The 23,776-nt window shown below is 36.8% G+C and overlaps 1 pseudogene across 1 annotated transcript; it reads right to left on the reverse strand.

Annotated features, from left to right (window-relative positions):
* Nucleotides 1–22,068: 22,068 nt before the first annotated feature.
* LOC122101421 lies at nucleotides 22,069–22,998 on the reverse strand (annotated as a pseudogene). Its single transcript, XR_006146371.1, has one exon. The product of XR_006146371.1 is annotated as a serine/threonine-protein phosphatase 2A catalytic subunit alpha isoform-like (transcript).
* Nucleotides 22,999–23,776: the final 778 nt, after the last annotated feature.

Genomic DNA, 23,776 nt, shown 5'->3' on the forward strand with positions numbered 1-23,776 from the left:
TTATCATGGATGACAACTAAGAAGTGTAAGTATTTGTTGAGGCTAGAGTCATTTGTTGTTGACATTGTTGAAGTTATAATTCTCAGGGATCACATTCATGACAAACATTGAAATATCAGAAAAAGGACACAAATGATGATCTTTTTTACTTCCTTCTTTAAGCCCAGCCTCCTCCTAGTGAAGACATCAGAGAACTCCACAAATAATTCCAAGCTCACCCCTTTGATGTTGGTGGAAGATGAGGAGGGGTTTTACATTGATGACAAGCTTCTCTGTGTCAGATATGATTGTGCCACTCATGGGCTCACAGTGGAACATATACACTATTCAGTTGTTCAAAAAGATCACATTAATGACTATGGTACACACTTTGTCAGAGCTAAGGTATCTCTGTTTACCAGGTACCCAATAATAGCCATATACATTTGCTTTGACATTTACTGTTATGTCTTGAAGACTTAATGGAAATTTATGCAGAGGAGTAGAGAACCTACCAATTCTGTAATTCCATTAGGAATTAATTTCTTTGCACAAAATGGGTCCTTTTTTCTACAGAAATCCTGTTAGCCTGTATCTTTTCATTTGATGAAATAAATCAAATGTCATCACTCTCCAGAATTGTGACACTGAGGAAATGACTAAATCTCCCTTATTTCTAAAGTGACTCAGATCTGTTCCAAGTTCATATAAATTTCTTCTTACCAACAACTTTTTGAATACGATACTTCTGCTTTGTTGACCAAGTTAAGCACCTTTGGATACAAAGAACTTAATGGAGAGTACATACAAGGGTCAGCACCACTCTTGAGAGGACAAAGGAATCTGGCAATGAAGGAGCAAGCATCACAGCTCAACATTGAAGGAATCATTTCCCCATAAATTTCTTTTGGTACATCATACAACATGAGGGAGGGAATTGTAGTTTTAGACTACTTTATCATAAAAATGATAATCTCCCCTTTATTAAAGGAAGGGAAGAATCAGGCTTGAATTTTTACTGGGAAAACTCATTTAGCTAGTTATATATTTTAAAAGATGCTCTGTTTTGTATATGAAATTTTAACTTATTCGAATCCCCTGAATTACAAATAAGTGTTCAAAGTAAAGACCTAGTCATGCAGTCTCCTCTACGAACCTCTCTAAAATCACAGGATCTTACTTTTTTTATATCTCTAAAAATTTCTTTGGTGTTAATAAGCTGTTCTGCTGAAATTCAGGTGACACCTGTTTTTACTGAATTCAGGCCACTGTTTCTGCAGATGTCTTCATTGGGTTGTCAACATGCATTTCAACCATCCAACCTGTGTAAAATAAACTCAACTGAAATTTTCATGTTAATAATTGAGACAAGTTTATTAATGAAAAACATAAGTTTAAATGATTTTGTAGTAAGAAGTTCTGCTCATCCCGTCTTAACTTTAACCTAGTTAAATTCAGATGATTTATTATCTAATATCTGTAGGGGCAATGGCTAGAGTTAAATGAAAATATAGTCAGTTGATTGAATTAAGGTTGATTAAATGCCAATTATTTACCAGTCACTGTATTTAACATTGAAAATGTAAGGTAAATTAAATATATTAATAGCTTTAATTTATGTTAGCTTTTAATTCATGACATTAGTTTTACAATATACCTCTAAATTTTATAAATCAAGTAAGGTTTCGAGAGTTAGGTAATATATCCAATGGCATAAAATAGTCAGGCCTTGAGTTTAAATATGCCGAAGATTAATCTTTATGTTCTTCATGCTACCTAATTTTACCCCTCAGAATCTCGAAATCTAAACCCTTACAACTTCAGCAAATATATTCACTTATTATTTGCAGTATTCTAAGTTGGTATTTTTTTATAATATAGCCATGTCTCAAAACTGAATGAAAGGTAAATAGTTTGGAGTATTCACACTTCTTTTAATCCTAGATATTAAAAATTGCAAAAGAAGTTGGTTTTAAAGAATTTTAGATGGTTTGGAAGGTTCTCAAGGCAAGTAAATGGAGATACACAAAAAAAAGATGAGAAGAGAAAAATTAAGAAATGATAGACTCTTGATTAGAGGAGGGTATATATGGCTAGCAGCGGGAGAAGAAAAGAAAGGTTGACTAGACCTTTAAATGAAGTTGACTCACAAGAGATCTTAAATAGGAGGACTATGTGAAGAACTGTGCTTTAAGATCCACCTGAAAATAATTTACAGGTTGAATCAAGAGGTAGAGGAATAGAAGAGTGAGGAAACTATGTCTGAGGACATGTAAATAACTTCATGGTGGTGAAGGCATGGACTGAGTGGCAGTTATGGAGCCAAAAACACTTCCAACTACTCACTAACTGTCCTGAGATTATAGATCTGCAGAGCTGCCAGGCACTGGCCTACACTCTAGAAAAAAGATGACAACACAGAGTTGGGGAGATGAGCATAAGACATGCCCCAATGTAGGAACACCAAAGGAAATAATCTAATGCATTAGGGCAAGTGAGATACCAATAGTAGTACCTCAAGGAACTACCAGGAAGGACAGAGGAAAACCATCAGAATCAGATAAGACCCTATAAGCTAATATAGGTATACTTCAGGAAAAACAGGGATTATTCTGTTTTTCTGAAGATCTTGATGAAATTGAGACTATAGAAAAAATATTTCACACCTTTGAAATACTACTTCTACAAGATGAGGTGAGGTAGATCAGGGAAAGTGAAGCATGGGAAACAGCAACATGGAATTGAGAGACACTGTATTAGTAATTCTATTAAAAGCACAGAAGCATTATCTTTAAGGTCTATATTCCATCAAAAGCTTCATTATTAGTTAAAAGAAAAAGAATAAAGTAAAAGAATAGATCTCTTCCTCTGACTTAGCCTGCTTGTCTAAAATAAAGTGTGATCTGAAAACTGAACACGATATCTTAAAGAGACTCATCCTGGAAAAACAAACAGTTGGGAAAAATAACTTTTCTCGATAAAATGTGTTTAAAATCTTTGTTTATCTCACGAATGGACAACTGTCTTGAGTATGTTGCAAAATCCATCCTTTCTTTTAAGGACTTACCAAACATCAATGACCAAAATTTAACAAATAGGTCAGTCTAGAATTCTCTGAGCCTAATTGATGAAAGTGTACCTGATGTGTTTATCTTTGTTCTCACACTTTGTACATTTAATCACTCTTAATAAATATGAGTTAATCCCTCAACCTCCCTTTGACCACAGGTATATTGAATGCTTTAACAACATGAGGAATTTATGGTTAGATATGCCCATACCCATTTCTGGGTTGTGCACTATCTTTTTGTCTTTCCTTCACTCTGCTTTACTAATAAACTTTCTTGACCTTTACTTTGTATCCTCAAATTCTTTTCTGAGTCAACTTCAGGAACTCAGTATGCAAGGGCCAGGCAGATGACTTCTCCCTTTTGGAGACCTCCTCGCTGGGGCATCAGCGATCAGCAATCCTGTACCAGTGGTATTATCTTCAGTGTGGTCTTGCTGTCGGTTGCCTGCTGGAACATTACTGTGTAAGTTGAAAATGGCTGTCTAAGCAGGTTTTGGTGGCTCAGATTTGTATTCCCAGCTACTCAGGAGGCTGAGATCTAAGGATTGCAGTTTGTAACCAGCCTGAAGAAGCAAACTCTGTGAGATTCTTATCTCCAATTAACCACCAAAACCCCCAGAATCCCCAGTGCTCAAGTGTTAGAATGCTAACCTTGAGTAAATAAATTCAGGGACAGAGTCCAAGCCCTGAGATCAAGCCCTAGAACAGGCACAGAAAAGGCTTCTTGTTTTGACATGTAATTTCTAAATTCTAATTTACAGTCCTGTATATTTTCTATTTTCCCAATTTGACTGTGCGTTTATGAAACATAGCTATACATGTGGTAGATTCCTTCATGTGACTGATTACCCTTGGTACAAACTGTACAGTTGCATGAGCTTCTTAAATAAAAATAGAATAATGATCTTTCCATCTGGCAAAGTCGCATAATTAAAGTCATCAGCAGTGCATAGAATTAGCACTTCATGTTTTTTTTCACAGGTTTGGACAGCATGCATCATCTGGGTTCAAGCCCCAGAACCAGCACAAACTAAACAAACAAGCAAACAAAAAAATCCAGGTATTTATTTGGGACCCTCCTTAAAGGAGTACTGGTCTGAGAAGAGGCTGTTTTTGCTGATCATATTCACTGGATCCTGCTTTTGTGGAATCCTTATTGCTATGGAAAACTCAGGACTAAATTACAGGAATTGATAACTGACTCCTGCAACAACAGAATCATCTCAGTAGTGAAATATCCATCCATAAGACACTTTAAAACATCCATATCTTTGTTTCTATGCAGTAGAACACTTTTAAAACAAAGTTATTTCCTTTTGTTCTATGCTGGCCTTCAAATGGCACATAGTTTCCTCTTGTAATACTTTCAACTAGAAGATTAGAGACAAGTTTCATATGAGTAAAGAACACACTCGCAAAAGTAAGGGACAGAGTTTCCTTCAAGCTTCAGATTTTTTCTTGTACAGTAAAAAGGAAAGCATAAGTTAATTTGAACTTTGTCATTCCTCTATGTTCAATTCCTCCCCGAGGATCAGTTTCCACATACAGTAACAGTTACCTCCAATAACAATCTATGGTGCTGCTTGAGGTATAGTGAATGTTTTCTTTCTTCATTGAAATAGCACAAGAACACCTTTGGACATGAGGTAACACGTGTTTCAGAGACAACTTAGTTAAGAGAAAATATGAAATTTAAATTGCTTATAAATACATTATCCATGAGTACATTGAGTTTAAACTACATAAGTTCTCTGTAAATCAAGGTAAATTTTAATGGGAAGAAGGTTCTCAGATCATTTTTTGGGTATATGTGCTGTGCATTATTTCCCAAGTGTACATGAGTTAACAGTAAGAGAAACAATAGCAATAATTGGAGAAACAGAAGTTCTGTCTTTAAATATAAGACAATATAGAAGACTATACAAATAAGACAACATTGAAACAATGAAGCCAAGTCCAGTATGTAGATTTATGGGAGTAATATAGGGATAGCATTACTCTTAAGTGGAACATGAAGTATGAGGCCAGTCCCTTTCTAAATCACCCTTGCTAATCATGCAAATTTGTGAAAAGTACAAAGGAGGAATAAATAATTCTGGTTCCAATGCAAGTCAGATATAAGAGCATGAACTTAACTGGAAAAAAGTCTATCTTGAGAGAGCAGGGATTATACTAGCAATGAACTGGTGGCTAAGATCACATTTCTTTTTCTTTTCTTTACATATCTATCTGTCTATCTATCTATCTATCAAGTTGTTGGGGGTGGTCTTGGCACTTGAACTCTGGGCCTGAGCGCTGTACCTCTGCTACTCAGCTCAAGGCTAGCTAGTGCTGTACCACTTGAACCATAGGGGCACTTCAGTTTTCTGGTAGTTAATTGGAGAAAAGAATCTCCGGGACCTTCCTAGCTGGGCTGGCTTTGAACCCCAATCCTCAGAACTCACTGTCACCCATGCTTAAGATCACATTTCTAACAGTACACACTCAGGATATGTAATGTCTATGTTCATCTATCTTTATATGAATTCTTGAGTTAAAAATCTGGGCTAAAGCTTAGACTTTATACTCACAAAAATGTTTGTAGTTTAAAAATTGATAGTACTGGAAAAATAAAACCTAAGAATATAAAGGAGTCTGGGAAGTTCAGTTTGCATCCAGCCTGGGCAGAACAGTCTTTGAGACACTACCTATAATTCATCAGACAATAGCTGAATTGGATGAATGGCTCAAGTAATGGAATACAAGTCATGAGCAAGATTGCTGAATAAGAGCTTGAGACTTTTGCATATATACATACAAACATACACATACACACAGAGACACTTATATGTGCACACACAAACACACAAATGAAACAACTCTCATAATATGTAGAAAAGTTAGTAAACAATAGAAAATATGTTCTGAGAAAGACTAGAATCAAGTGATAATTTTTAATATTAGAAAATATTCAAGTGAACTTTCTTCAAAAAAGTTTGAGACTATTACATAGGTAGGGACTAGAGATATTAAGAGAGTCAAGTAATCATTATTAAAGGGATAAGATCCATGGAGGAATGAATCAGAGACCTCTGCAGGTGCATCTGAAAATGTTCATATCCTGTCAAATGTTATAACATCTTTGAAAATTGTACATAAACAGTGTGAGCAGTCAGTCTAGTGGATAAGAAAATAGGATAAGTTCAGAATTGCTAGTCTCTATCTAGATTAAATAAACCAAGAAACTATCGCAGGGTAATTTGATACAAGCCTGGAATTCTAGCACTCAGACTAAGACATAAGATTAGAGATTGGAATTACATAGTGATACCTTCCCTGGACCAGGTAGTATAATTTTGTCTCAATAAAACAAACCAAACTATAAGAAAGGAATTCACAGTTGGAAGGTTGGGCTAATTTTGTCATTATGTTTTGAGAAGTCAATTTTCCTATTGAAATGCAACGCATATTTAAATCTCAGTTGTGTTTAAATGCTCTCTTCAATACAAAACATTCCTAGATGCAAAATGGCTCAAGATTCCCATTCAAAAATTTGAAAAAAGTAAGTAAGCATCATTCTGTTGGACTCCAAAGAACTGATGAAGGATTACAAAAGCTTAAGCCTGGAGAAATATCAAAGTTCGTCTAATGTAGGACTTTGTAGACCTTGCTAAATTAGTATTTAGATATGAAATAAATATTTTGGTTTTGTTTGTAATTTCATATTCTATAGGATAAAACAAAATTATTTTTAAGTAGAAGGTTTAATTGACAAATTCATAAATAATTCTGTCATTCTATTTTCCTAGAATACTATTTCAAGAGAGATATTATTAGAATTTAGTTAATAGATAACTCCTACAGTTCATGTATAGCATGATAATGTGAATAATCTAGAGAGAGTTGCCAACAAATGGATGATATTAATTTATAAATTTAGAAAAAGAGCAATTTTTAAGAGTTTTGTATTAGATGCTATGAAGAGAATAATTGTATGACATCTTTCTTCTACCTCTGTGTAACACAGGAAGAAATTTCCTTAACTATTTGCCTCTTTATGCAAGAAGAAAAATGCTAGGTTTAGGGTTTGTTTTTATTTTATTGGTTTGACCTAGGGCTTGAACTCTGGGCCTAGACACTGTCTCTGAGCCTGTTTATGCTCAAGGCACATGCCCCATCACTTCAACCTCAGTGCCACTTGTGACTGCCTTTTCCTAAGAAGTTTATTAACGATAAGAATCTAAGTTTCCCTCCTGCCTGCATGGGCTTTGAACCCTAATCTTCTGATCTTAGCATCCTGAACATCTATAATAGTTAAAAAAGTATTGTTTACTCTTGAAGAATTAGTTATTTCAGATGCTTCATAGTTTTATCCTCTACCCGAATGTTGCTATTTTTCTGTTGATTTCTCAATCTGTAATACCCCATTGGGAACTTTATCTATTGCAGAATTTCATAACATGCAAGTAGGTACTGTTTTGAATCTCTCAGGTATGAAATGTTCAGAATTTGAAAATGAGTAGTTATTAGTCATAGGACTTTTAAAGAACACATATATTCTGTCCTCCTTACAACTTACTTACTTTGAAAAGTTATGCGTTTCCATAAAATTAAACTGTTTTTTGTTTTAGTATGAGAAAGTACCAAATTTATTTTTTTGGAAAATATTGGCAGGTATATTGTGAAAATATTGTCTAGTTGGATGATATTCAAGTTGATGACCCTCTGATAAAGAAGGGGTAATTAAATCACATTAGATGCCAAATAGTATTAATTTTAAAACAGTTTCTACCTAAAGAATAATATTTACCTTACCATTATAGTAAAATTATATTTTATGTAGCTTACTTTTTAAATTTTATTAACAAATTGATGTACAGTGGGGTTACGGTAATTGTAAGGTAGTGTATACATAATTTTTCAAACTTGTTACCCCCTTCCTCATTTTTCTCACAGTTTTCCTTCATGCTAATACCTCACAAGCTGTAATGTCTATTTCCAACATATTGTCTTGTGAGTATTGCTATTGCATTGGTTTGCCCTTTGTCCTTTGTCTCACCATTTTGTCGTTCCTCTTCTCTTGCCAAATTAAGATGAATGCATATACAATACACAGGGTAACAAAATCAAATACAGCAGGGGTAAACCATAGGGAAAAACCCAAAAGAAAATAGAAATCACAAAGTACATTAAAAACAAAAACCACAAATAAAAATCTCTTTTTCCATATCTTGGAGCTCAATCTGCTCAACATCAGCTTATATGGTCATATATACACATAAAAAGCCACTGGAAAATAAGAGTTGCATGGAAAGTATTTCAAGAAAACAACCTGTTAACTGTTTTTGATGGTAAAGGTGGAATTAGGATTGGTGAATTCACAGTTCTGATAAAGGCATTTCAAAAGAGTTTTAAAATTATGACAGGTAAAGTTGAATTGTTCAAACTTTTTAATAACTTATCCCATGAAGACAATTTTAAATTGCCTGGGAAAATAGGCTTTTATGCACAGAAATCCATGGAGACTTAGTGGAGAGGGAGCAATGTGGGTGAAGATGGCTCTTTTTCACACTAAACAAACAAATCTCAGAAGCCTTGCTGTAAATCTTGTAGGTTCCTTTGAGAATTGTCCTTACCCAGGAAATGTACTCTCATTGTGTGAAACAAGGTTGTAGTGGAATTTAAATTCAAAGTTCTTTAAAAAATAAGACATCAAATTTTGTGAATTGACCTTTAATTACCAAACAGTAATTTCCTGAAAAAGATAATTTGGGTCAAAATATTTAGGAAGAAAGTGCCCTTCACAATGAATGAAGGTATTGGGATTACACTTATGTTTGTAATACTTTCCACAATGTCTTTGCACATGAAGCATTGAAATACAGAAAAAAAAACAAACATCTGATTGGAAACTTCATACCAATGATTTCACATTTCTAAGTGGCTCACAGAATATAAGATCCTTATTAACATGAAATAGTGAAGATTTCTCTAATGGGCTGAGGGTCTGAAGATTGTGATTCAAAGCCAGCTGGAACGGGAATGTCTATGAGACTCTTATCTCCAATTAACCACCAGAAAACCAGAAGTGACACAGTTGCTCAATGGGTAGAAGACTCACTTTGAGCTGAAGAGCTGAGGGACAGTGCCCAGGCCACATTTCAAGCTTCATGAATGACCAAAAAAAACGGTGTGGGGGACAATTATTGTATTTGCTCAATTATATCCTCCAATCCACAAAAATTATATGTCTCCATTTATTTAGATGTTTGCTTTTTATTCAGCATTGTATAATTGTCAGTGATAGTGGGTGAACAACACTGAAATACATTTTGACAATGTGTGAAGATAGCACAAAGAAATTCACAGAAAACAGTTGAAAACTAAGGGGCAATGGGAATGGAGAAAGACAGAAACAGGTTAATCAGGCCCTTGATCAATATGTGAGTGTGTTAAGTATTTCAGTAAGATATCTTCTTACAAATAATACACACCAACTAATAAATATCTTCCAAAGGCATTGGTATTCATGTATGACAGAAAGGATAAATACAAATTCTGTGATGAAATGAAAGAAAGATAGATGAGAAAACATACTTATAGTAATTGTGTAAATAAGAAATTTGGTCAACATTCTGAGGGCTCATGGTTCATTGGACTAAAAGGCTGTTGGTATCTAAGATAATACTAGAATATTAGACATGAGCCTATCTTTAAGACTATTTAAAGCTATTGCTTTTCGAGTCAGTATTCTTTTTGTTGTTGTTAGTGGTGGTGGTGGTCGTCGTGGGCCTTGATCTCTGGGTCTGGGCGCTGTCCATTAGTTCTGCAGCTCAAGGCTAGACCTCTACCATTTGAGCCATAGAGTCACTTCCATTTTCTGGTGGTTTATTGGAGGTAAGAGTCTCATGGACTTTTTCTGCCCAGGCTTGCTTTGAACAGCGATCCTCAGATCTCAGCTTCCTGAGTAACTAGGATTATAGGTGTAAGACAACAGCACCGGGCTTAGATCAGTATTCTTATTTCAAGGAAAAAATACAAGTGTTTGGAACCAAGCTGTAGAAGACTGCTTTTTGGCTTTAGAAGAGAGATGGCAGGTATCTTAGGAGTAGATAGATTTAGAAAAAATGAACATATTAGTGCATATGGAAAGCTATAAAACATTTTAGCAAAGTTCCAAAAATGGTAAGGACATGAACTGAAATAACTACCTTGACAATAAAGGACATGTTTGGGAGTTCTGTCTCTATTGTTACTGTTGTAAATGTGCAATGCAATTTTATTCATTTTTTGTTGTTGTTGTTTCCTTTGTATCTTTCTCCTATGGCATATCCCTTCTTATCACTACTCAGTTTTGATACCCTGCATCTTGTAATTACATGTCTAATCTAGGGAGGGGAACGGGAATTACAAAACGCTGAAACATGGACACAAGATAACCCATTGCACTAAAGGTACCCACAAGACAGTATAATGCAAAGGAACTTTACCACTTCATGCTGCAAAGGGTGGGTAAATAAGAATGTGGGATCTGGGGGAGGGAAGCGATAGTGGGACAACAACAAGGAAGGGAAAGGGTAACAATGATCAACAAGTAATGTACTCATTGCCTTACTCATGTAACTGTAACCCCTCTGTACAACATCTTAACCATAAAATTAAATAAAGTAAAATCAATAAAGGACATGTTTGGCAAATAAAATAAAATGAAAACTTACTGACAAATGAAAGTAATAATATACATGATGTGTCTATATACATGTATATACACATCTGTATATTCATATATATACAGGTATTTGTATATATTTACATATAAATATGAATATATGCATATGTACACAGTGTGTATACATATACATTTATTTAAAGAGACAAATAAGTAATATATTAAGAGCATATTAATGACAATGAAAAACTTTAACCATCCTGTATAAGTTATCAAAAAATCAAAATACATATCTCTATAATAATATACCAACAACCAAAGAACATATGGAAAATTCATAAGAAAAGTTAATACATAGACATTGCATACATATAAAGGTTAGTAGAAATAGAAACAACAATAAGATAGCACTGCACAACCACTATGTAGAAATTGGAAACATGGAAAGTTCATAAGAAAAGTTCAGTCCTAGACATTGCATACATATAAAGGTTAGTAGAAATAGAAACAACAATAAGATAGCACTGCACAACCACTATGTAGAAATTGGAATCCTTATACATTGGTGCTTGGCACCAATATAAACTTTTCTTAGCTGGGAGGTCTTTTATTGCTGTTTCTATTTCAACGCTTGATATGGGCCTGTTAAGATAGTTTAACTCATCTTGGTTTAGTTTTGGCATGTCAATATTTGCTAGGAAGAGGTCCATTTCTGTCAAGTTCTCAAACTTATTAGCATAAAGTTTTGAGAAGTATTCCCTTATAATGTTCTGAATCTTGCTTGTTTCCGTGGTGATGTTTCCATTCTCATCTCTGAGTTTATTAATTTGGGTGTGTTCTCTTTTTCTGATAAGATTTGCTAAGGGTCTGTCAATTTTGTTAAGTTTTTCGAAGAACCAACTCTTTGTTTTGTTGATTGTTTCTATAATTTTTTTGGATTCTAATTCATTTAATTCTGATTTAATTTTGATTATTTCTTTCCATCTAATAGATTGGGGTTTATCTTGCTGCTCATTTTCAAGGAGGTTTAGATGTGTGATTAAATTGTTAGTTTCAGATCTCTCCAATTTGTGGATGTAGGAGCTCAGAGCTATAAACTTGCCTCTGAGTACTGCCTTTGCTGTGTCCCAGAGGAGCTGGTAATTTCTGTGTTCATTTTTGTTGAATAGCATGAACATTTGAATTTCCTTTCTAATCTCTTCCATGACCCACTCTTGATTCAGCAGTGTGTTGTTCAGCCTCCATGTGATACCGGACTTTCTTTGGTGGCTTTTGGTGTTGAGTTCTAATTTTATTCTCTTGTGGTCAGAGACAATGCAAGGTATAACTTCAATGTTTCTGAATTTAGACAAGTTTGCTTTGTGGCCTAAAATGTGGTCTATTTTAGAAAACGTTCCATGTGCTGCTGAGAAAAACGTGTATTCTGATGCTGCTGGGTGAAATGCTCAGAAGATGTCTGTTAAGTCTAGTTGATCTATGCAGCTGTTTAGATCTGCAGATTCTCTGTTGAGTTTTTGCCGAGTAGATCTATCTAGTGGGGAGAGTGGTGTGTTAAAATCCAAAACAATTAATGTCTTTGGATTTATATGGGATTTGAGAGAAAGTAGTGTTTCTTTGATAAATTTGGGTGCTCCATTTTTTGACAAATAGATATTTAGAATTGTAATATCCTCCTGAAGGAGAGATCCTTTAATTCATATGTAGCGACCTTCTTTATCTCTTCTCACGAATTTTAATTTGAAGTCTATTTTATCTGATATTAGGATTGCAACTCCCGCCTGTTTATGGGGTCCGTTTGCTTGGTAGATTTTGTTACAGCCTTTAACATTGAAAATGTGTTTGTTTTTACGGGCAAGATGTGACTCCTGCAGGCAGCAGATAGAAGGGTCTTTTTTTTTAATCCAATTAGACAATCTATGTCCCTGAATTGGAGAGTTCAGTCCGTTAACATTAAGAGATAGGACTGAGAGGCATTTGGGAGTTCCTGCCATGTTATCTACCTTCTTGGGGGCTGTGAAAACTGGGTTCTTCTTATGGTTCTTGGATTCTCAGTTTGGGTGAAGTTTCTTGGCCTTTATTGCAGTCTTGTTGGTTTTCTATGTGTAGTACATCCTTAAGAATCTTTTGTAGGGCTGGTTTGGTGGAGATGTATTGTTTCAATTTTTCTTTGCTATGGAAGGTTTTTATTTGGCCTTCAGTTATGAAGGAGAGTTTAGCTGGGTACAGTATTCTTGGTTGATAGTTGTTTGTTTTTAGGGCATGGCATACATCATTCCAGGCTCTTCTTGTTTGATTGTCTCTGCTGAGAAATCTGAGGTGATTCTAATTGGTTTCCCTTTATAGGTGATTACCCTTTTCTCTCTGACAGCTTTAAGGATCTTTTCCTTGTTCTGAGTTGATTCTGTGTGGATTATAATTGACGGTGGGATGTCCTATTCTGGTCTGGTCTATTTGGGGTTCTAAAGGCTTCTTGTATCTGAATAGGCCTATCTTTTTGCATGTTTGGGAAGTTCTCTGCTAGGATCCTGTTAAACAAATTTCCTAGACCATTAACTTCTGTTTCTAGGTGCTCCTCTACACCCATTATCCTTACATTAGGCCTTCTGATGGTGTCTTCCAGGTGTTGGATAGATCTATCATATTTCTTGGACTTGTCTTGGATGGTTGTATGTTCTTTCTCTATAATATCTAGGCTGTCTTCAATCCCTGAGATTCGATCTTCTGCATGGTCTAACCTGCTGTCAAGACTCTCTACTTTGTTTTTTATCTCTTTTCCTTCTAGTTGGTCATCTTTGATGGCTTCAAGTTCTTTGTTGAAGCTCTGTTTTAGGTCTTGTATGAATTTCTTTACTTCCTTAATTTGGTGTTCAGTATTTGTCCTCAAATCACTTAGTTGATTGCTTATGGTTTCTTTGGACTCCCATTCCTTCTGTTGGGTTCCATTCAGCATTCCATTTGTGGTCTCCCTGACTTTCTTCAGCTCTTTGCTAATGGATTCCATGAATGCCTTTAGTGATCTTTGTGTGTTCTCTACCTGGTCTCTCAATTCCTGTATTACTCTTTGATTAGCTTCCTCCCATTCGTGGGATTCCTGCAGTTCTCTTTGAGTGTTCTCAGCCTGCTCACGCCATTCCTCCCTTTCTCTTTGAGTATTCTCAAGTTGTTCACGCAAATCCTGTATCAGTTTTTGAGTAGCTTCCTCACGCTTATGATATTCCTGTATAAACTTCTGGGATGCCTCCTCTCTCTCCCTATCACGCTCATACGGAGTCCTTTGTACATTGTCAAACTTCTCATTTATCACGTTTGCCAGTAGTGTTTGTAGAGCTATTTGGGAACACTCCTCTGGATTATTCATTATCTGTTCTATCCCCTGATTATCAAGATTGGGAGTTGAGATACCCGAATTTGCCATTTTTCTTGTGTTTTTCCGGCTTACTCTGCCCATTTGAGATGAAGATAGCACCAGTTTTGTGCTAGAACACTATCTTAAGGCAACCATCAACCAAAGTTTGCATTTGTACAGTCAATAGTCTACAGATACAATCTAGTTCAACAGATACATCTATTCAACATCAAACTACTATATGTTAAAGGACTTCAAACCGCAGAGAAGAATTTGTAAAACCAGAAATTATTAGGGTTATGGAGAGATGTGGCTAAAAAATAGGAATAGATTGGTGTGGGGAGGCACAGGGAGAGTTAACTATGTCCTAATCACAATGCAGGAAATACTTTGGGTAGGATGCAAGTAGAGAGAGAGAGAAAAAGAAGAAAGGGAAAGGGGAATGAAAAGAGACCAGAAAAAAAAATAGAAACATAAAAATTAATGTTATTATAGAGATTTAAAGACCATCTATTTAGAGAGGAATGTGAATATGTTGAGAGAAAGGAAGGGAAATAGAGGAGATGTGATAAACTTTAAAAAAATGCTTAAAATATTATATAGGTATAAAGAGGTAGTACTGCTATTAATGAATTTAAGTCTCAAAGGTTTTGAATTGAGTAATAAATTTGTGGATTAAGTGTGTACACAATGGGGGATAGGGTCCACTAGTTAATTATGGGTTTATCTGAGGATGTGCAGGACAAGAGGTAAGTCACATAAAGAAGAACAAAAGAGAGGAAAAGGTGGAAAGGATAGGAAAGGGAGAAGAAAAGATCAGAAATTCAGTAGAGCTAGACAAAAAACAAAAATATAATTAAGAAAGAAAGAAAAAGAGAAAGAAGACAAGAAAAGAAAGGAAAACGCACATTCACGTATGCCTAAAGTAAAAATTATAAGAGGAGAAAAAAAAAGTTACTGGAAAACAATTATTTTTTCAGAAGAGGCAAAAATTAAAGATTAATAAAAGTTTTAGAAAAGGAAAAATTTTTTATATATATATATAAGGTAACAAAAAACAAAAAAAAGAAAAGAAGAAGAAGAAAAAAAAAAGTTCTTTGATTTTTTTTGGGGGGGAGGGGTGGGAAGAATCCTGTATCTCCCTTTTGTCTGTAACTAGCCTCTTGTTGGAGTCTCTGGTCAGCTTGAGGTCCTGTGACTTGATTGGTTTCTTAAGTCAGTTTGTTGGAAGAGGCAGAAAAATGCTCTGCTTTACCCAAGATTTTGAGATCCCCCTCCCAGGTTAGTTTACTGGGAGGGTGATCTGCTTTGAGAATCACAAAAGAGGGGGATGCAGTGATGAGGCTAGGTTCTGGGTAGAGTTGAGGCCTTTCAACAAACAGTAGCTTTTCCCTGGGGCTATTTTGTGAAAAAACTCACAGTGCCCAGCCTGGAGCCATTCTCAGTGTTTCTGTTTTTCAATTGATTGTGGGGCTGCTAGAGGGTGGGGCAGCCTCTGGCTCTGGTTACCCAGTGAGGAGAGCCACTCCAATGGCTGGCGCCTGAGCTGGGTGACTTTTCGCTGGATGGAGCTGAGTCTGGCAGGTCACTTCGCCGTTAAGTTCTTGTGACCTGCTAAATGACTCGTTTTATTCCAAGGCCTGAGCTGGAGCTAGCAGCTCCTCCGAGCTTTGTCGGTATCCAAGATGGAGATCACCGGTGCTGGGGGAGGAGGGGTGGCCTTCCCTCCTCTGCTCCCTGAGAAGGAGTGAGGACGTCGGGCTTCTACTCATGTCGAGTCTTGGATCCTGGGTCATCTCCGGTCTGCAAACTGCAGGATGAAGATGTCTGCTCCTTGTCGATTCTTGCTGGTGTTGAGTAGAATCCGCTCGTCCACTGCGTCTGGCTCCTTTGTCCCGGACTCTCTGTGTCTCAGGTATGACCCCGCAGCGGTGGTCGCAGCTGCGACCCTGCCGCCGCAGCGGTACCTGCTGGCAAGTGCTCAGATGTGTCTCCTTGGCTTCCCCTCTCTTGACTAACTCTCTGTCCTGTGATGGCACACTTAGTGTGCTTCTCTGTCTTAGGACTGTTCACTGGAACTCTAAAACTGCTTTCTATCCAAGAGCTTGTTCAGATTCCAGCTTCTCCTCCGCCATCTTCCCAGAACTCCAAAAGATTCTTGAAGATGTTCTACACATAGAAAACCAACAAGACCACAATAAAGGCCAAGAAACTGCACCCAAACTGAGTATCCAAGAACCACATGAAGAACCCAGTTGCGGCAGCCCCCAAGAAGGTGGACAAAATCTCAGGATAACGCTCTCAGTCCTATCTCTCATCATTAACAGACTTATCTCTCCAATTAAGTGACATTGACTGTCTAGTTGGATTAAAAAGCAAGATTCTTCTATCTGCTGACTTCAGGAGTCACATCTTGCCCATAAAAAGAAATACATTTTCAGTGTGAAAGGCTGGAACAAAATCTAACAGGCAAACGGCCCCCATAAACAGGCAGGAGTTGCAATCCTAAAATCAGATAAAATAGACTTCAAACTAAAATTAGTGAGAAAAAACAAAGAAGGTCGCTACAGGCTAATTACGGGATCTCTCCTTCAGGAGGATTTTACAATTCTAAATATGTATTCACCAAACAATGAAGCACCCAAATTTAACCAAGAAACACTACTTTCCCTCAAATCCCACATAGATCTAAAGACATTAATTGTTGGGGACTTTAACATTCCACTCTCGCCACTAGATAGATAAACTCTAAAAAAACTCAACAGGGAAACCACAGACCTAAACAACTGCATAGATCAACTAGATTTAACAGACATCTACCGAATATTTCACCCAGCAGCATCAGAGTACACGTTAATTTCAGCAGCACATGGAACATTTTCCAAAATAGATCACATTTTTAGGCTACAAAGCAAACGTGTCCAAATTCAGATACATTGAAGTATAACTTGCATTTTCTCAGACAACAAGGGAATAAAATTAAAAATCAACACCAAAAGCCACCATAGAAAGTCCTGTAACACATGGAGGCTGAACAACACACTGCTGAATCACGAGTGGGTCATGGAAGAGATTAGAAAGGAAATTCAAGTGTTCATGATATTCAACAAAAATGCGCACACAAATTACCAGCTCCTCTGTAACACAGTAAAGGCAGTGCTCAGAGGAAAATTTATATCTCTGAGTACCTACATTAACAAATTGGAGAGATCTGAAACAAACAACTTAATGAGACATCTGAACCTCCTTACAAAAGAACAAGAAGATAAACCCCAGTCCAGTAGATGGAAAGAAATAATTAAAATTAAATCAGAATTAAATGAATTAGAATCCAAAAAAAACATAGAAAGAATCAACAAAACAAAGAGTTCGTTCTTCGAAAAAAATCAACAAAGTTGATAGACCCTTACCAAATCTTATCAGAAAAAGATGAGAACACACCCAAATAAATAAATGGAAATATCACCACAGAAACAAAAAGATTCAGAACATTGTAAGCGAATACTTCTCAAAAATTTATGCTAATAAGTTTGAGAACTTGAAAGAAATGGACCTTTTCCTAGCAAATATTGACATGCTGAAAATAAACCAAGATGAGTTAAACCATTTTAACAGGCCCATAAGGAACATTGAAATAGAAACAGCAATAAGAGTCCTTCCATCCAAGAAAAGGCCAGGACCAGGTGGCTTTATAGCGGAATTCTACAAGGCTTTCAAAGCAGAGCTCACATCAGGACTCTTGCAACTCTTCAATGAAATTGAAAGAGGACGTTCACTATGGACCTCATTTTATGAAGCCATCATAACCTTAATCCGCACACCAGGGAGGGACTCATCAAAGAAAGACAAGTATAGATCCATTTATTTGATGACCTTTGATGCAAAACTTCTCAACATAATTTTGGCCAATCGACTTCAACAATTCATCCAAATAATCATACACCACAATCAAATAGGACTCATTTCATGGATGCAAAGTTGTTTGAATATTCACAAATCAATTAATATAATTCATCACATCAACAAGAGCAAGGATAAGAACCACATGGTTATCTCAATAGATGCAGAAAAATCATTTGACAAGATCCAACACCCCTTTATGATGAAGGTTTTGGAAAAATTAGGAATCCATGGAACATTCCCAAATATAGTAAAGGCTGTATATGACAAAGCTACAGCCAGCATTATACTTAATGGTGAAAAACTAAAGCCATTCCCTCTTAACTCAGGAATGAGACAAGGAATGAGACACTCTTCACTTATCTTCAATCCAGTATTAGAATGCCTAGCTACAGCAATAAGACAAGATACAATAAAGAGGATCCAAATAGGAAAAGAAGAAGTAAAACTCTCCCTCTTTGCAGATGACATGATCTTGTATTTAAAGATCCCACGTACTCCACTCCCAAATTATTCAAACCGATTCAAAATTTTAGCAAATTAGCAGGGTATATAACCCTCAAAAATCAATGGCTTTTCTGTATGCCAACAATGAGAAAAGTGTGGATAAAATTAGGAAAACAAATCCATTCGTAATAGGCCCACAAAAAATAAAATACCTAGGAAATAGCTTAACCAAAGAAGTGAAGGACATCTATGATGAAAACTTTAAAAACTTGAGAAAGGAAATCAAAACAGAACTTAGAAAGTGGCAAAAACCCCCATGCTCCTGAATTGGAAAGATCAACATCAATAAAATTACAATACTTCCAAAGGTTATTTACAAATTCAATGTGATACTTATCAATATCCCAACCTCAATCTTCAAGGAAATAGAAGAGGCAATCCAAAATTCATATGGAACAATAAAAGACCCCGAATAGCTAATACGATCCTCATCAGAAAGAACAGTGTTTGAGGAATATCAATACCTAATTTCAAACTCTACTACAAAGCCATATTAATTAAAACAGCTTGGTACTGGAACAAGAACAGACTTCAAGACCAATGGAATAGAATTGAAAACCCAGAAGTGAACCTACATAGACCTATAGCCATCTAATTTTCAATAAGGGAGCTAAAAAAATAGAATGGAAAAAAGACAGCCTCTTCAGTAAATGGTGATGGCAAGTTTGTTTAACTACTTTTAGAAAATTAAGCTAGATTCTTATATATCATTCTGCACCAGAATCAACTCCAAATGGATCAAGACCTCAGAGTCAAAGCACACACTCTGAAAACATTACATGATGGAATTGGAAAAACTCTAGGTCTCCTTGGCATAGGCTGAAATTTTCTTGATAGAGGCCCAGAAATACAACAAATCAAAAAAGGTTGGACAAATGGGATGGCATGAAATTGCAGAGTTTCTGCATGGCAAAGGACATAGCTTGCAAGATCAATAGAAAGCCCACGGATTGGGAGAAGTTCTTCACTAGCCATACAATGGACAAGGATCTCACATCTAAATTATACATGCAACTCAAAAAATTAAATCCCCCAACAACACATCTTCAAAGAAACAACTGCCCAATAAATAAGTGGGCTAAAGACTTAAAGAGAAACTTCTCTGAAGAGGAAAGAAGGATGGCCAATAGACACATGAAGAAATGTTCAACCTCCCTATCCATAAAAGAAATGCAAGTCAAAAGAATATTGAGACAGGGGTTATACTCTGGGGGAGGGACATACAAAGCAATAAAGAAATAATCTTATAAATGCGTTAGAAACAAATGCATGAAAGAAAAAATAAACATTTGAATACATATCTTTGGGTTCATTTCCCTAACATCACCTTATCTGACCTTTTCTGCTTGACTCAGACATATACTATATATTGCATATAAGGGAAACCATGGGACCTATGTTTCTTTGGGCTTGGCTTACTTCACTTAATATAATTTTTTTCCAAGTCTTTCCATTTCCTAACAAATGGGGCAATGGCATTCTTTCTGATGGAGGCATAGAATTCCATTGTGTATATATACTACATTTTCTTGATCCATTCATCTACTGAGGGGCATCTGGGTTGGTTCCATATCTTTGCTATAGTAAATAATGCTGCAATAATCATAGTTGTGCTGGTAGCTTTATTGTGGTCTTGTATGTGAACATTTGGGTAAATGCCCAAAAGTGTGATTCCTGCTTTCAATGCAATTGATGTCGGTATAATTTGTGGAGGGGAAGGGGAAAAACAAGTCGTTTAAATAAGGATACAGGTGGACTAGTTTCAACAATGAGTAGTACAAGTTGTTCTGTCGAAAATGAACTTTACAACTTTGGTGGGGGGGCGGGGGAAGGATGGGTAGGGATTGGAAGGGGAAACAAAGAGGAGGCTACAATGCTTGATAAGAAATATACTCATTATCTTGCCCATGTAATTGTAACCACTCTGTACAGTATTTTCACAATAAAAAATAAATAAAATTAAAAAAAATCAACATTGAGATACCACCTCACCCCAGTTAGAATGGCTAAAATCAAGAACTCTAATAACAGCAGATGCTGGAGAGGATGTGAACAGAAGGGAACCTTAATGCATTGTTGTTGGGAGTGTAAACTTGTTCAACCACTTTGGAAAGCAATATGGAGGTTCCTCAAGAGACTCCACATAGACATCCCCTATGACCCAGCAATCCCACTTTCAGGCATTTACCCAAATGTTTACAAACAAGACCACACTAAAGCTACCAGCACGACTATGTTTATTGCAGCATTATTTATCATAGCTAAGATATGGAACCAACCCAGATACCCCTCAGTTGAGTTGATGAATGGATCAAGAAAATGCAGTATATATACACAATGGAATTCTATGCCTCCATCAGAATGATTGATATTGCCCCATTTGTTAGGAAATGGAAAAATTTGGAAAAAAATATATTAAGTGAAGTAAGCCAGGCCCAAAGAATCTTAGGTCCCATGATTTCCCTTATTTGCAAGAACTATATTATGTCTGAGTCAAGCAGAAAAGATCAGATAAGTTGATGATAGGGAAATGAACCCTAACGTATATATTCAAATGTTTTTTTCTTTCATGTGATTGTTTCTAACATATTTATAAGATAATTTCTTTGTTGCTTTAATGTCCCACCCCATGGTATAACCCCTGTTTTCACTGTATTTGATGTCGGTATAATTTGTGGAGGGGAAGGGAAAAAACAATTCGTTTAAATAGGGATACAGGTGGATCCATTGCAACGATGAGATATACATGTCATTATGTCGAAAAAGAACTTTACAACTTTGGTGCGGGGGAGGAGAATTGAGTGGAGAGGTGGGGGTAGTATGGAAAAGATGGGAAGGGAAAACAAAGTAGGAGGCTACAATGCTTGATAAGAACTGTATTCATTATCTTGCCCATGAAATAGTAACCCGTCTGTACTATATTTTCACACACAAAAAAAATTATGTACGACCCCACCAGGATGAGTTCCCAAAATGGCATTGGCTGCACTGGTTGACACCAAGCTGCTAAGGTAGGAAAGATGGCTTTTGAACTCCAAGTGTCAGCAGATAAGTTGTGGGCTACTCTGCTGCACTCTCTGAAGAAGAGCTTCTGCTGGTTTTGGGTCCTCCCCATCACTGCATGGGTCTCCTTTACAGCACACAACAGATTTGAAGCGTTTACCAGAAAGGCGGTGTTCCTGAGTGGAAAAAACTAGCTTCTGAGGAAAGTTATTTGTGAAAGCCAGCATGACCACAGAAGGAAGTCCTTTTGAAGAAAGTATGAACAATCAGAATTTACCCAACTGGAGCCGTGAGTGTGTTGACGATCAACTTAACAACATGGATTGAGGTGGTCAAAAGAAGAAAGCAAATAGTTTATCAGAAAAGAGTAAGAAAAGTTTGCTTTAGGCTTGTTCAAATTCCTGACTATATTACCAAATCCAAGACCTTGTTGGAAAAAAAGAAAGATCTGAGAAAGCTGAGCATCTTACTTAACATCCAATAGTTCACCTTAAAGAACAAGAAAAATCAAACATGAAATATCTCCAAAAAATCCTTGCTTGAGAAAATGAGGAAGAGGATGTTCAGACTATGGATTCAGCTGTGGGATCTGGTTCTGTTGCTGGGAGCATGTCTCTAAACATAGATGTGCACTCTGAAACTTGAGATACCATGGAAGTAATCTGGGGTATGACATATCATATGTAGCTCACCTCTAGAAAGTGCTGGGTCAAATTTGAAGAAAGAATATTTTAGAGTGCCATTAAGTTTCATGATTGCAAATTGGTTACCACAAAGATAACAATAGTTAGTAGCACTGAAATTTGTTACTACATTCTGGTCATGGCACCAGTTTTATCTCTCCATCACCAACTTATGCCACACCAATGTCAGACCATTTATTGGCATGATTAAATGTCTCAGAAATATCCTGCCCAAAGGTGAAACCAGCTCCTCAGGGAAATATACCCCAACCACTACCATCATCTGGATCTGACCACAGCAAGTCACAGACCCTGAAGGGGAACTTCCTGGAGATCAAGTGCTCTGATGTGATCCAGTGTTTCTATCAATGGTGAGAGAACACCATGTAGACATATGGAATGCCCATCCACCAAGGCAGTAAGATGAAGAGCCAAAAAGATCTGTAAAGTATTTCCAAACATTTGCATTTCCATATTTCCCTAAACACTCATCATAGAAATCATACATTTGTGTGCTCTTATGATTTCCTCAAAGAATGGTGAACCATTCATGGTAATGTACCTTCAGAACTACAAGCAGTGTGACTGTTTCAAGTAAATAATACCCTTTGTCAACATAAACAAGTAATTTGTATCTGGTGATTTTTCCACCAACTCTAAACAGTTCCATGAGACTGAAATTGCTCATGCACATCTCCACAGAAATGACTGTACATGGAACCTCTTATAAATGGGATTCTTTTGTAAGGATTTCTTTAGTCTTCTCACAGGGACTCTTGACCTGGGACTCGGTTAGCTGCTTGCACTCATTCAGCTGTTCAATCCCCTGGTCCAGGTTCTTGGTGAACACATTCATGTCCATGATGCCACATGCCCAAATGGGCTACTGCTCCATGCTACTCCTGCACCACATCTGCCCACAGGCCACATGCACACACTGCCATCGGTTCCCCTGGTACTTCTAGGGGCCCTGGTGGGCTGGGCACTGCCCCTAATTCTGCCCCCTCACCCTGGCTCTCTGCAATGCTCCACTGCCTGCTCCTGTGTCTCCTCCATTCGCCCAAGCTCCAGAGCTCTGCTATCTGTAATGGCAAGATATGCTACAATATTTAACAAAGGAAGCATCTTTTAGTCTGAGAATTTGGCCAGGCATTGAGGACAGGGGTCTATTTTGGTCATGTCAATGGAGCTCTTTATGAACTCCTATGCAGATGCCTGTTCTGAACCATTTTCAAACCTGTTGTGACTTTATGTGAATGACTAAGTATCATCGGTTGTGGGGGCACTGAAAATAGCAACCTCCAAAGTTCAGAATCTGTACCCAGGAGATTCTCAGTTCTTGGCCCACGCTCCTTCTTCCATTGCTTTCCAATATCCCTTTCTGAAATATAAGCACTGACAAAATGCTGACAAGTCAACATAGCTGGTGATGCAGAAACACTGAATTGGGCACTGTGGAAAATGATCTGACATCTTTAGCTTTTGGACATGTGGATATATATTCCTATATTTTGACAATCGGATATTTTTAAGTTACATTTTCTGTGGATCCTTAGAAATTCCCAGTAGAACCAGTTCCCATGTGTTCCCAGTGATGATCATTTTGGAAATGTACTCTTGTGTAGGCTTTCCACTTTTCT

This window comes from Dipodomys spectabilis, unplaced genomic scaffold, assembly GCF_019054845.1.
Source record: "Dipodomys spectabilis isolate Male_0828 unplaced genomic scaffold, ASM1905484v1 ptg000660l, whole genome shotgun sequence".
NCBI classification, from domain to species: Eukaryota; Metazoa; Chordata; class Mammalia; order Rodentia; family Heteromyidae; genus Dipodomys; species Dipodomys spectabilis.